Source organism: Alligator mississippiensis, chromosome 16, assembly GCF_030867095.1.
Source record: "Alligator mississippiensis isolate rAllMis1 chromosome 16, rAllMis1, whole genome shotgun sequence".
In the NCBI taxonomy this organism is placed as follows: Eukaryota; Metazoa; Chordata; order Crocodylia; family Alligatoridae; genus Alligator; species Alligator mississippiensis.
In genome coordinates, this window is record NC_081839.1 from 9,897,048 (window position 1) to 9,911,613 (window position 14,566).

The window sequence follows — 14,566 nt, forward strand, 5'->3', positions numbered from 1 at the left end:
ATTCACCACCCAGAACTCTGAAGGAACTTCTTGTAGATGCAATCTCCTACCTCCCACCTTGCATTTACAGCCTGCCCATGTCTCACAATGTCTCTAGTCTGCTGTTGGACCTCGTGGGCCCTGGGCTTCCCCTAGACCCACTGAGCCCTGACCATGTTCTGCATGGCCCAGGTCTTTCCTTCAATCCATTTGGAGTCCTGCTGGGCTTCCTCCAGCCCTAGCCTTTCTCCAGGCCCACTCAGTCTTAGCTAGTTTCCTCCCAGCTCTGGCCCTTCTCCAGGCCTACTCATGGTCTCATGACTCTTTGTTTCCCTCCTTCTCTAGGTCAAGTCTCCCTTAGCAAGAGCTGTTCTTTACCGCAGCACCTCTGCCCCTTCCTTGCTGTCTCATTCTCATATATCCCTTCCAGGGCAGGGCCTCCCGGCCCAAGTTGTCTCTTAGGGTCTTTCCCCCTTTTCCATTTCTTCTTTATAATGGAGATAAAAGCCTCCCTCTCCCCCTTTACAAAGATTCCCAACAAGAAAACCATCCTCATTATTTGGTGTTCAGATGGTTAGACACTCAAACAAGATGTGGAAGATCTTGGCTCACATCCCCACTTTAAATCAAGATTAAGGTGGATTTAATCTTAGGTTTCTCATTGTCCTGAATGTCCCACCACCACCTGGGAGCCCTCTCATTTCCCCACGAGTATCTGGCACACATACAAAGCTTGGAATTCTGGGAGCTGCAATTTGTCAAACCGTGCTAAATGGGAAATCCTGACATCCAGCTCACCCCAGATTACTGTAAACTGGCACAGCATTAAAGGTGGCTGCAAAGCTGTTTGTCTGTTGCTAGCAGCTTTTATATGTTCAGAAGCCTGGGATTAAATTTCTAATTAATTAAAAAAAACCTCCAAACCTTTTCTTCTTGCTTTGATTGAGCTTTAAAGATTACCTTCTAGGGGCATCCCTTCACTCTTCAGCAGACTCTGCTAGTGTGAAATAGTGCTCCTTTCAGCATAATAGCACATGTATAATTAACAAAGGAAATTACGTTGAAAGAAAAATCTTTTTGCTTTCTGTGATGGGCACCAGGAAGAAAAAATTATAATGCTGTGGGATTTAGGCTGTTAGTGCAAGTTATTCTTTTGGAAACCCTGGTTTCATAATTCTTTATTTCTAATGTGAATAATGTTCAGGGATCAAAGGGCATTTATAAATGTGCTCTGGGCTGTGGGGGGAGAGGTGCACTTTAATTAGAGAGGCTTTTGGAGCCTAATGAAAGCACCCGGAGCATCACGTGTATCAGTGACCCTGCGCTGAAAAATGGCAGCAGGGGTGCTTTAACTAAAGCTTGCTCGACAAGCTTTAGTTAAAGTGCCACCACCTGCCACCATTTTTCAGTGTGAGGATGCTGATACATGTGGCGCTGGAGTCTGCCGGAGCACAGTAATTACCACGCTTCAGCAGACTTGATTAATCAAGTCTGCTCCGACACCCTGTAATTACAGGGCATTGGAGCAGCCTTGCTGCACATCTGTAGGTACCCGAAGAGGCAGGGATGGCAGACCAGTGTGGAAGGGAGCTACTCAGAGGGCTTTCAGAGAGTGACATCCCTTGAAATGAATTTTGGGATGTGTGGCCATCTCGAGGCCAGTCACAAGATCAGCCTGCCCACCTGTGTAGGGCAGTCCTTCCTGCCTCGCCTTTGGTGTTGCCAAAAAATAGCTGTTTATGTGTGGGAGGCTGCTCATTTGGTTGCCCTGCTGCCAAGGGCAAAACACATGGCTCTGAACCTTCCCTTATACCGTGTCCCATGCCTTGCAGATAGCATCTAAACTGCTGACAACTCTGGTTACTTGCCGGGTCAAACTCTGCCTCTTGCTGGGCCGCAATCGCTCTGCCCACTCTTGGGCCTCACCCATCCCACCCTACTCCGCACAGCCCTATGGGTCCCACCTAGGTCCTGCTCTACACAGTCCTTCGGGCTTCACTGCTTACACACTCCAGTCAGCCTATGCACAGTCCTTCAGGCCACCTGCAGACCCTAGTCTACGCGGCCTCCAGTTTTCTGCCCCACACCAGGCCACACTCGGCCTCCAGCCCCTCTCTGGGCCACAATGCCACCCCTCGCTGGGACCACTGGTCTGCCCACTCACCGAGCTCCTGGGCCTTACGCCCCTTGGACCTCAGGCCCCACTCAATGGGCTCAGCCCCTGTCTCAGGCCCCACTCTATGGGCCTGGGCGCTGTGCTTGTCTGCCAAGGTGTGCTCCTCTAGCCTTTCCCCTCCACAGGGTACCCGCGAGGCAGCAGGGGCTGAGACTTTACAGCACCCCATCCTCACCTTTCACTGGGGACAGGGAGGCACAGGTGTGGCATTTCCTGGGGCTGCCCCACCACACTATCCAACCCCAGCAGGGTGCAGTTGCAGGTCTTACCCAGGACCAGAACGAACCTCGTCCATCCCCACAGGTCCTGCCCTGACCTCCAGGTGTTCTGGGAGCTGCTCTCCTCCGGCTGTGCAATGTTGCTCCGCTGGCTCCCTAGATGTAATTGCCGGCTCAGCTCCTAGAGCCTGGGCTTATACCCTGGCTGCCCAGCCCTCATCCAATCTGGGGGCCCAGCCCTCATCCAATCTACAGTCACGTGACCACCTAATTGGGCCTAACCGCACCTGCCCGGCTGCTTTGCAGCCAGCTCAAGTCACCAAAGGTGCCCGGCCGCAGGAGGGATGGCTGTAGAAATACTGCAGAGAAATAGTTAACAGCCTTGACATTTAAATAAACATTATCAGGTTTGTTTGCAAGCCAGTGCCCTACTGAGATGAATGGCAGAGGGAATCTACTATTGTATTGTGGATGGAGGGCTAACATGCCCCTCATTAGCCCTCCATCCACAACCCTAGTGAAACTAGGGACAATATTCTGCCCCCCACCCCTCCCTCACCTCCCGAGTCTCACTGTCTGTTGGCCCCTGTGGCAGCTGGGGTCTCTGGCTGGCTCTTGCACCACCTGGAGTTTTGAATGAGATCTTTGCAGTTTGAAGAGCTAAGGATGGCATTTTCAAAGCTGCTTAAAGGATTTGGATGTTCAATCCCCATTAGAAATTAATGTCCAAATCCCAGGGTGGTCTGAAAATCCTACCCCAAACACTTCATTTCTAGTAAAAAAACAATTACAAAACAGAAGCTTATGCTGTGCAGAAGGTAGCTGGTCAGTCATGTGCTGGTCTGGCCAGTGCTACCATGAACTGGCTCTCCCTGCCCTCAACACACTTCTGCATAGTCCCTTCCCTGCGCTGCTGTTAAGAGCAGAGTGTGATACCATCTGGGCCCACCCTGGCAACGGTCCATCACCAGCCCTTTCTCATGGGACTCAGTCTTTGTTTTCCTATTGCATGTTGGGACATTTCTTGCTCAAGCCTGCAGAATATTTTTAGGCCTTTGGAACAGATAAATTTGTTTTCCTCCAGAAAATGAATTTCCTCCAGGCATGCAAAGGGCTTTTCAGCTGTGTCAACACTCCCAGCTGGGACTGTCAGGGCAAGAACTGCGGAGATGTCCTGAAGTAATGCACAGAAGAGCCCTGGGGGATGTGGTGTGTGTCAGCACCCTGGGATTCTCCTGGCTCACGCAGTGTGACCAGGAGTAACTCCATGGCGTCAGGGGTCTGGGGAAGTGTAAACCAAGTGCGTGCAGGAGGAGACTTGAGCCCAGTATATAGCTAGGGGGACCCTGAGAGCAAAAACCAGGGTGGAGGACACTGCAAATGCTTTGCATAAGGGAAGTGAGGGGTGACCTACCTCTGAGCAAAACCAAGTGATGAGCTTGGGGCCCACACACTTCTCCCAACATGATCCTGAGAGGGTGCTGGCCTGACTGCAGGCCAGGCAGTGGAGAGGAAATCCTTGTAAATTTGCCCTTGTACAGTCTCATCAGAAGGCCTTCCAGAGCGCTGAGCTGGCTCCTTTTCTCCGAGAACTCCCAGTAATGGAGTACCGCAGGGCTCAGACCCACCACCTCTACCGTGCACTGCTGGTGTAAAAACACTGACAAAGGTTGTGTGTGTTCAGTACGCTGATGACATTAAGCCTCTGATCTCCTTTACATCTGGACGGTAGGCCTGTGCGAAGCGGCTAGTATTCGCTTCGGATTCGGTTGATTCGGGGGACAGCGATTCGATTCGGTGATTCGAATCACTGTCCCAATTCGATTCAGCTGAATTTCCATGACAGAGCCCCCCATGCAGCATGGGGAAGTGGGGGGCAGCAGGGATCACCCCCTGGCCTGGCAGCACCCGGTGAGCACTGGAGCTTTTCTTTAAAGTACCGAGCTAGGGCGGGTGGGGGCAGCCATGGAGGGGCTGGGGGAGCGGGGAGGGTTGGGAGGGCTGGCAGAGGTCCCCTCATGGTCCCCTCCCCCAGCCCCTAGTACTTACCAGCTCAGAGTCGACTGCTGCTCCCTGCTGCAGCCACTGGGGACTTCCCGAATCATCAAACCTCTCCGAATCTTTTCTGAGGATTCGGAGAGCTTTGAATTGATTCGGATCTTTAAATTGGTCCCCTGATTTGATTCGAATTCGGAGATTCAGCCACCAAATCGGACCAAATCTCCTCCAAATTGAATCACCACCTGAAGCTTTGCACGGCCCTACTGGACAGTACAGTCACTGCCTGACTGGCCCAGCTGGTTTTAGAAATCTAGCGGCATCCCAGGCTCAGCTCCTAAATTGGATATGCACCTGGGAAGTAGAAGTAGAAGGCTCTACAGTTTGCACAGCTAAGTCCCAAAGCATCACACTCATGCTATACTATTAACCTAACTCTCTACCTTTCTCTTCAACACACAGCAGAAAGATCTCCACTTACAGCAGATCTCAGGGAGTTTGCTGTTCCTTCTTAGACGTAAGTGTGGTACCTAAGACCTTGTACAAATGCTGCTCCATGCAGTCTAAGTGTCAGTGGCTTATCTGTGCTGTGTAAGGGGAAAGGATGGCAGAAATATGACTGGGTGAAACTGAGCTGTGCTAGAAAGCGCCAAATATTCAGTCACTTATGAAGCAAAAAAGGTTCCTGCCTGAGGACAAAAGGGCAAAAACTGCTTCAACAGAGAACTGACCACATTGGCTGTTTGTTTTCCTTATTGCTTTCTTCCTTAAAACTTTGTATGAAAACTGTTACTGCCTCATATGCAGAGACTGGCATGCTTTACTTCTTGACAGGCTCGGGATCTGATCCAGCCAATACTTAATAGGCATTGTACTAACTATTACACCTAGTCTCATGAGGCCAGTGGAGCCAGTTATAGCCATTTGGGGTTCCTTGTAACATCAAGAACTGTGCCCATGCTAGGCCAGAAATAAATGCTTGCAGATCTGGGCCCCTAGGCCTATCATTACCCCTATAGCCTAAAGATATTATTGAACTTATACACGTCATCTTCATACACAACAACTTCAGTTTCAATAACCAAAACTTCTTCCAGACCATGGGCACAGCTATGGGCACCAAAATGGCTCCACAATATGCCAACCTTTTTATGGCCCACCTGGAAGAAGAATTGTTCAAGAACTGCACCATCAAATCCATGCTAAACAAATAATTAAATCAATAGAAGATTTAAAGGTAAAGAAATTGCCCAAGCCATGATCTAGTTGTAAGGGGGGCTGGCCTACCCCACCCCCATCCCCCAGCTTCTTCAAGGGTTCCCATGTGACCATGCAGTCTGTCTGCTGCTTTAGCCTGCTAAGTGTTTTAGGGGCACCTATACACATGCTAGACATCTGCTCTGATGCATGCTAAATAATTAGCAAGTGTTGGAGCAGGTTTAATTAATCCAGTCTGCTGAAGCATGTTTATTAATGTGCCCTAGCAGCTTCCATGTCATGTGTATTCAGTGTCCCCATGCTTCAAAATGGCAGCTGGCTGCTTTAAAGCTCATCCAACTAGTTTAAGTTCAAGCGCCCTTGCCACCATTTTGAAGCATGGGACACTGAATACACATGAGTCTGCAGACACTTTAATTAGAGTGACTCTTGGAACCGCTCTAATTAAGGTGTCCCCCTCCACTCCGGAGCACGTGTATAGATGCCCTAGGTTTCCAGATCTTATTGTCTATGCAGGTGGAAACATAAGCTTTGAACTCTGTGTACACAGTCTTCCAGCAGCACTGAACCACCTGAACCAGGCAGAACAGCCCACAAGACACTAACATTGCAGGCCAACCAAGGACACACCATATCCTGGATTACTTTCATCACCTCTACAGGAAGAAGCATTCTTCCCAGCTTATCAGGTATTTGTGAGAGAGAGAACATGGGTACAAGAGACAGGGACAGAGCCTCAGCTTGCATGAACCAATGCAGCTCCATCAAAGTTATTGGGGTTACACTTATTACACCAGCTGAGAATGTGGCCCCTGCAGCATACATGAAACATCACATTAAGAGGAACCTGAAGTTGCCTGTTAACACACTGAAAGGCCGGGAAACAGGTGGGACACACCTTAATTCTGCACCCTTGAATATATGGACCCACTCTTGCTTGTATGATCACATGAGGGCTCTCACATAATACAGATACAGTATAGAGATTTCTCTGCAAAATGAAATGCACATGTGCAGTATTTTTCATCTCCATTTCCAAGTGACAGATGCCAGCAAGTATCAAACATCCTGGGATCTAGCCCACTTGCTTGTTATAAGCCAACTTATCTTCTCTCTCAGGTCTTTTCAGTGATTGTCTTAATCATACCATATGTTTGGGAATGCACATTGTTCTTTTGCAAAGCAGTAATTGATCCTGACAGTAGCTTAGAAGCCTTTTGTAAGAGAAATCACTGCAGAAGTTTCTACTAAATGTAGAGCTTACTAAATGAGAGCTTTCTAATTTGACGCTCCTTATGCAGAAGTGTAACTGTTCTGTATTTTTTCAGGTGACTTATCCTCAAACTCTAAAACCTGAATCCTATTTCACCTTTACAGAGAGGCAGAACTAGCAATTTTTGTGCCTGGGGCACAGCGGCTAGCAAAGGCAGGGTGCTGAGCGTTGGATACTTTTACCTGAACTCAAATGCTGCTTGCACTCTGGCTGCTGAACTAGGGGCCGTAGCACAAGCTCCTTGAGGGCCATCATTCTAATGCCCCCTTTAAATTTGTGCCCAGGGAGATGCCCCACTCTCCCACCCCTAGTTACGTCATTGCCTTTACTGAGACACGGCGCTTTGTAGCACTTGTGCAGCCATAGCCCCTGGCAGACAAGACATTTATCACACAACTAACATGTTAATTGTACAATTATGTGCCACACAGGGCGTGTCTACATAAGCAGTGGTTACTGTGCATTCATTTAGTGCTTGTATAATTCAGTGCTAAATAAAAGCCCAGTAACCAGAGTTACTGCACAGACACTACTGCACAGTCGCATATTAGCACTGTCGGTGCTGTGATGCTCTACTGTGCAGCATTATTTGGCTACTGTGCAGTCAGTGTCTCATGTAGACATGCCCACATTCAACTAATTTATTGCACTGTACAATGACAAACCAGCCACAAAAATACTCCATATTTAATATGGAACAAATTTGCGGCTCGTTTGGATGTTGCTTTAATTTAAATGTGTGTCATCAGGCTACACGGTAACGCCATAAGGAACCAAGAAAAGGGGTGCCTTGCCACACAGCCCAATTCCCACCTTTAAAGTTTTGCCATGCAGGCTGATGCAGGGCTTCATAGCAAGGCTTTAAACTTGCTGGAGCAGGGGCTTCTTGCACGTTGGGACCTGTAAAGTCCACTGTGCAGCCTGCTACCAAGCTATACAGCAAGGCTTTAAACTTGCTTGCATGTGTGGAGCCTGGGGTCATGATTCCAGTCTCCCAATCCCCCAGGACCTTAAATGCTGCACAGTAGAGACCAGTCTCTCGTTCTGAGTTTCATGGCACTGCTTTAAAGGTTCTGGCACACGCAGTGACATTCCATATTCCAAAAACTGCCGCCTGCCAAGCCTGTCTGGCACAGCGGGACATGTGATTTTTAGGAGCAAAGAAAAAAAAATCCATCAGACCCTAGCTGCACAACTAAATTAGCATTTGCTGTGTAACTGTGTAACTTTAGCCTGTGTAATTACAATTTTTGGCATGTAGGCAGAATGCGGCTTCTGTTTGCAATTGCATAGCTACATTCACCCTGAGCTTCCCTTCTGAGCATGCTCAGAAGGCTGCACTATTTTTGCATAAGGTCCAGGGCAGAAAAGGATCACCCAGGAATGTGTGTAACACTATGCCAGTCCTGAAACTTTAGTTGCAGAAGAACCATGACTAAAAGGAGGATGCTCCTGTAGAAGGAACTGGGAGACTCAAATTCATAAATTGATTCTCAATTGCTAACATTATGCCTGGCGATTTCATTCTCTTTTTGTCTATTGCTGTACTTCAGTCAAAATGTTTTTTCTAGCTGCATGGATTGCATAAATGTTCACGGTCCCTGAGCTGCACACATAAGATGCAGACATACAACAGATTTATACTGGTATAACCATCCCTAACACCAGTGTAAATGTGGTGTGGGCATACACCTTACAGCTCTACATCTGGACAAGCAAACTGATGGAGTGTCTGCAGCTGGTGTCAGTGCCATTCTGGGAGAGCTGTCTGCTCGGTACAAACCAGCTATCACTGGGCCACCTACCGGTACCCGCTTCCAGCTGCCTTGGGAAAACCGATGTGCTCTAAACTCTAATTGCTTCTTTCCCAGCGCTGAAGAAGGGCACTTTGTGCTCAAAGCTTGTCTAACATATCTCCCAGATGCACAGTTAGTCCAGGAAACATGATATTTTTTAATGAACCATCACAGTTACAACAACACTCCAATCCTAAACTCTGGTGTAAGTTATATTAACATAAAAACCTGTATAACCCTTCTGCCAGGAACCAGACACCAGTAACAAGGGCTGGGTTCACATGTAGGGGTTTACACAACTTTCTGTTCTGGGCTGAGCTCCCAGTCACAAGTTTGTTCTAAAATGAACACACTTCCCGCCTCGCCACGACCATTCAGCTGTAACAGGTTTTATTACAGGGGGGAAGGGGACAACCACACAACCTTAGAACAAGCCTTAACTATGAAATATTTAATGAAACCCCAAAGAGTTAGCAGTCTGTCAATCACTGGCAGACCAACCCAGGGCAGCTACTACCTAGTGCAGTCTGTTGGGAAGAGACTGTCACCCAGGGCTGCTATTTGGAGGTTCTACCACCTATACTAGCCAAACGTGGCAGGTGCTGGGTAGGGAGGCCCAAACCAGAGGACCTTGCTGCTCCTTGCTTTCAGGGGTTGTTGACATTCTGCTCTGGGAGCTCTACCACCTACGCCAGCCAAAGTGGCAAGTCCTTGGTAGAAAGGCCCATGTTGGAGTTCATTGCTGCTCTGCTGCCAAGGATCACTGCTAGGAATCGCTGCTCTTTCATTTCCTCCATCAGAAATCATCACTGTGCTACCGCTAGAGATCCACCGCTCCTTGCTGCCAACAGGAATAACCGCTGCCACGGGTTGCTGCTCTTCCACCATTACTTTGCAGGCTGGCTATGCAACCCCAGCTCTTTCAGAGCCTGACCTATTCAACATGAGGCTCTGGGATTTCAGCTTTTTTACCAGCAGTGGGTAACAGATATGTACTTGAACCCACTATAAAGACTTCCTTGACAAGCACTTTCTCTTTGAGGCCCTGAGAGCCTAATGAAGTGCCAACAAGAGAGTAACTTTTATCCAGACTCTCTCCTGTTCTTCACACATACTGGCTCTGTTGTGGACTTGCAGGCCACCCCACAGTAGACTTCTGCATGGTTACAGGGAATGCTGAGCCAGCCAAGTGTCTGTCCAACCTGCTCTTGAAAATCTTCAGGAATGGAGATTCAAAAACTTCTCTGGGCAGCCTGTCCCTGTGCTTGACCACCTTCATAGTTTCTCCTCATCTCCAACCTAAAGTTCCTCTGCTGCAGCTTGAGTCCATTGCTCCTAGTCCTGTCCCTTACAACCACAGAGAAAAGCCCATTTCCATCCTCTCTATCATTGCCCTTCAAGTATCTGAAGACAGCTGTCAAATCCCACCTCAGTCTTTTCTTCTCCAGACTAAATAACTCTAGTTTTTTAGCCTTTCTTTGTAGATTATGCTTTTCAGACCCCTAAGCATTTTTATTACTTTCTGCATCCTTTCCTTCCTGAAGTGTGGGGCCCAGAACTGGACGCAGTACTTCACACTGAGGCCTCACCAGTGCTGAACAGAGCAGAAGAATCACTTCCCTTGATTTGCAAGTGACACTCCTACGGATACAACTCAGAATGCTGTTGGCCTGTTTTTTTACAACAAGAGCACACTGTTGGTTCGTATTCAGCTTATGGTCTACTGTGAAGCCTAGGGCCGAATAGCGTACCTAGGGAAGTGCACTTGCCCTAGCTGCCAAATAAGAAGGGGCACCAAATCAACAGCTCCCTGGGAGTCCATGCAGCTGTAGGAGCAGAGCATATCTCTGAGTCCCTGTCTGCCCATGCAGCAGCAGCTGGCACAGGGAGCTGTCCCCTCCCACCCTGGTGCAACACAAGCCTGTGTGGGGGGAGCAGGAGCCCTGGGGCGGGGACTGCCAGTCAGCTGATTGGTGGCCCCGGCCCTGGGACTGTAATGCAGTGTCCAAATTGCTTTGCTTTAATCCTGGGGCATGTCTCTGGAAGCAGGGAAAACGTCCCCTGTTGTCCACTAGATCAACATGTGGGATGATGGGCGATGTGTCCTTCTGCCAGTGAAATGGATCTGCTGTGCGAGGACACATGCCAGCTTTGCTGATCCACTGCATTTTGCAATGTCTATTTTTAGCCTAGGGCAGGCAGTTTGCCAGGCACTGTTTCCTCCCTGGTCTTGGTACAGCACCAGCCACACAGAGGGCATGGACCTGCTCCCCAACTCCAAGGTGTAGTAGCACCTGCAATGAAGAGCCCTCCTCCCCACCAACCACACCTCAGCAGTGACACAGCACCAGCCAGGCAGGGGCAGGGATTTGGCCCCACTATGTTAGCAGCCCATTTGGAAACAGCCAGCCTTGAAACAGTAGCTCCAGGTGGGCAGTCCCAAGAGCAGATCTTGGAAGAGATTAGTAGTTTTCCCATCAAAAGTTCATGAGTTTCTTCGTCCTTGTAATTATGAAGTCAGCTCTGTTCTTTCATAAATGGCAGCTGCTGCACAGCTAGGACTGCTCAATCCCAGTCTCTATTAGTGCTCAAAAAGCTTTTGAAAATATTTGCTCTGTGGGTAATGTGTTGCAAGGGGTAATCTTGTGGCCTTCTGTGCTAACCACTGCACCCCCTGCTTTTCTACAAGCACCGATTTGTGTATTCTGACCAATAATAAACATTGGCATGAACAGGATAGGCAGTTTTCAAGGGTCAGCACCTGAGAAAATGTGGTGGTCTCTGCCGTTCAACCTTTGATTCCCATTTACCATGTCTTAGGTGTTGGTGTGTAGCCAAATGAAGAGTCAGGTAGCCTTATTTAGGACCCACTGTAACTTGTAGCCAGCTGCCCTACCTCATAATCTTAGGGCTAAGCTAGTGGTTTCCAAATCGTGGGTTGTGACCCCAAATGGGGTTGCAACATCAGCAGATGGAGTCGTAGAAGTAGGGGGCTGGGGGTCGGGAGGAAGGGGCCATTCTCAGGAAATAGGGTCATGCTGAGGAAATGAGGCCATAAATGGGGTCATGCTGAGGAAAAGTTTGGGAAGCACTGGGCTAAGCCCAAGTAATGGAGATTTTTTTAAATTCAGGTCATATTTCGAGTTTCAGGGGAAAAAAGTGGTAAAGGATATGTGTTGAGGCACAAGTGAATACTTTACTAATGGAACTGGAGGGGGGTTGGGGTGGGGAGGGCATGGCACTGGACAGCATCTCTGCTCTGGATGCCAAAATTGCTAGTTACACCTCTGCCAGGTCCTTCTCTGCAGTTCTGCAGCGTAACCAGTCATTCCAGTGACCCTTGTGCAACTTTCCATACACATCATTTGTGTGCTTACAAACTTCACAATTTTGGCAGGCAGGGTCTGTGGACACAAGGGTGCCTATACATGTGCAGTGAGGCTGCTTCGATGCACTATAATTACAGTGCCTTGGAGCAGACTTGATTAATTAAGTCTGCTGGACAGTGGTGATTACCGCGCTCTGGCAGATTCCAGCATCACGTGTATCAGTGTCCCTGCACTGAAAAATGGTGGCAGAGGTGCATTAATTAAAGCTCGTTTGACAAGTTTTAGTTAAAGTGCCCCAGCCACCATTTTTCAGCGCAGGGACACTAATACATGTGATGCTTTGGGCACTTTAATTAGAGCAGCCCTTGGAGCTGATCAGTTAAAGCGCCCACTCCCACCCCCCACCACTCCCAGAGTATGTCTATAAGCACCCAAAGATCTGATCTAGCTGGCCCTTTATATTTACACGCTTTATGTACAAACAACAAAACCAGGTGCTAGTAGCCCCCAAATCTCTGAACAAACATACTAATGAAGGTATGCAGAGAAGGAATACATTATGGTACTATAACAGACATAACTATAGCAAAACATGTACCAGGTTAGTCCACACACAAAGACTATAACATGCTATACCCATATTGCTGAGGACGTAGGAGCAAGTGTAAATAGTTAATGATGATATACCATACACACAAGAGGGTAGAATCCAGGTTGCACATACACCTTGACTTTGGTGTGTCATATCTTTTTCAACAGAATTTTTGTATGGGATTTCCCAAGTTTTTGTTTTTATTGTTAGGTGAAAAGTACCTATGTTGTTTTTTATCTACATTACTTGGCTAGATACAGCAAATATGAGACCTGAATTCAGGTTTTCATGGCATGATACTGAAAATTATACACCAGGACAAATTTCATTCCTGGGAAGTGGGCCAACATAGAATTTACAACATGGGATTATACAACATGTTTGCCTGTGATAGCAGGGATTAGAATCGATGACCCAGGAGGTCCCTTCTAGTTCTGTTCCTCATGTTCTATTTAATACCCTTTTTGAAGGCATTAAATTAGATATGCAAGCTGAGCGCTGGCCCTTTGCAGAGAGGTGAACTTCACCTGGGCAAATTTCTGTATGAAGAGACGGCTAGGATATGACATCATGGGACTGCACATGTGAAAAGTGATTGGCCTAAGAAGATCAGATCTGTGCTCCTATTTAGTCTTTTTCATTTAACCCTGGTATAGGCCTTCTGCAAGTTGCTATCTGAGCAATAAGAAAGGCCAGGTTCACTTTCTGGGGGTTCTTACTGATAAACTCGAATAATACTATCTTAAGCTCCTGTGAAGAAACCTGGGGAACTAAATTACACCTCCTACATGCTCAACTTGAGGGATAGTCCAGAACCAAGTCCTTCTCCAACTACTGCGAATGGTAGCTGCGGCGGTTGCCATTATCCTCTTCCCCTTGCTACACTCCTCTGTAACAGGGGCCACATCTACATGAGATGCTGATGCAGTCGTTACTGCGCAGTCATCTGGCACTTGTATAAACAAGTACTAAATGACTGTGCGGTAACTGGAGTTACTGTGCAGTTGCACCAAGGAACAGCTTTTTCATAACACTGACAGCACAGTAGCTCGTGACTACTGCGCAGTAGCTTTGCATCACATTTCATGCCGTGCGATGCTACTGCACAGTAGTCATAGGCTACTGTGCAGTCAGCGCCTCATGTAGATGAAGCCGGGGATCCCTAACCCCATTACTGATAGAGGAAGTTCATGCAACGAAAAGGGGAGAGGCCCCTTTAAAACGAGAACTTTGTAGTCCAGAGGGGCGGAGCCCAGTGCTATATAAGCCAGCACTGGAGAGGGCTGAAAATGGGAGAAGGGATGCCAATGATGGCACTCATGTAGAGTGCATAGTTTATTGGTGCTTGTTTGGGCTAGCTGTGGGCTTAAAAGGGTCCTGAGACTGTGGTGAACTCAATAAAGGCTGGGAGCCCAGTAGGTGGCTACTGGGAGGTTTGTAGGTATTTATTCATCCTGATTGAGCCAGGTCAAATAAGCCCTGTAACGAGCAGGGCAAAGACAAACACCTGAAGTGTTGCTCCAGCAAGACCGAGGGCTGACTCCCAAATTAATAATATGCAAGATCAAAGCTGTGGTAGAAAAGCCCAGGAATGGTGGCAGGTCTAGACTGGCAGCCAGAGGGCACAAAAGCTGTATTTGTCAGGCTGTGGCCTTGAACCCAAGGCCTAGGTCTGGCAGCACGTCTGTTCATCATGGCCTGGCACCAACCACCCAGGACACTCAAAGCCTGTATGGAGGCTGGAGTGGGGCCAAACCTTCTGCCCATTCCCTGTTACCAGAGTGGCTGGCTGGGGTCAGCTGACCCTACACTCTCCTTATATAAACCCCAGCACAGGAACAGGAAATGTCTGGGCAACAGGCTTCAAGTTGATCCCAGACTGCCTTGCTGGTCCCTCTGATTTGTGTTCTGACTCAGCTTTCTGCTTGATCTCTCAGCTTCTCAACCTGGGTTCCTCTCTGATTTGGCTCTCTGTCAAATCTCCTGG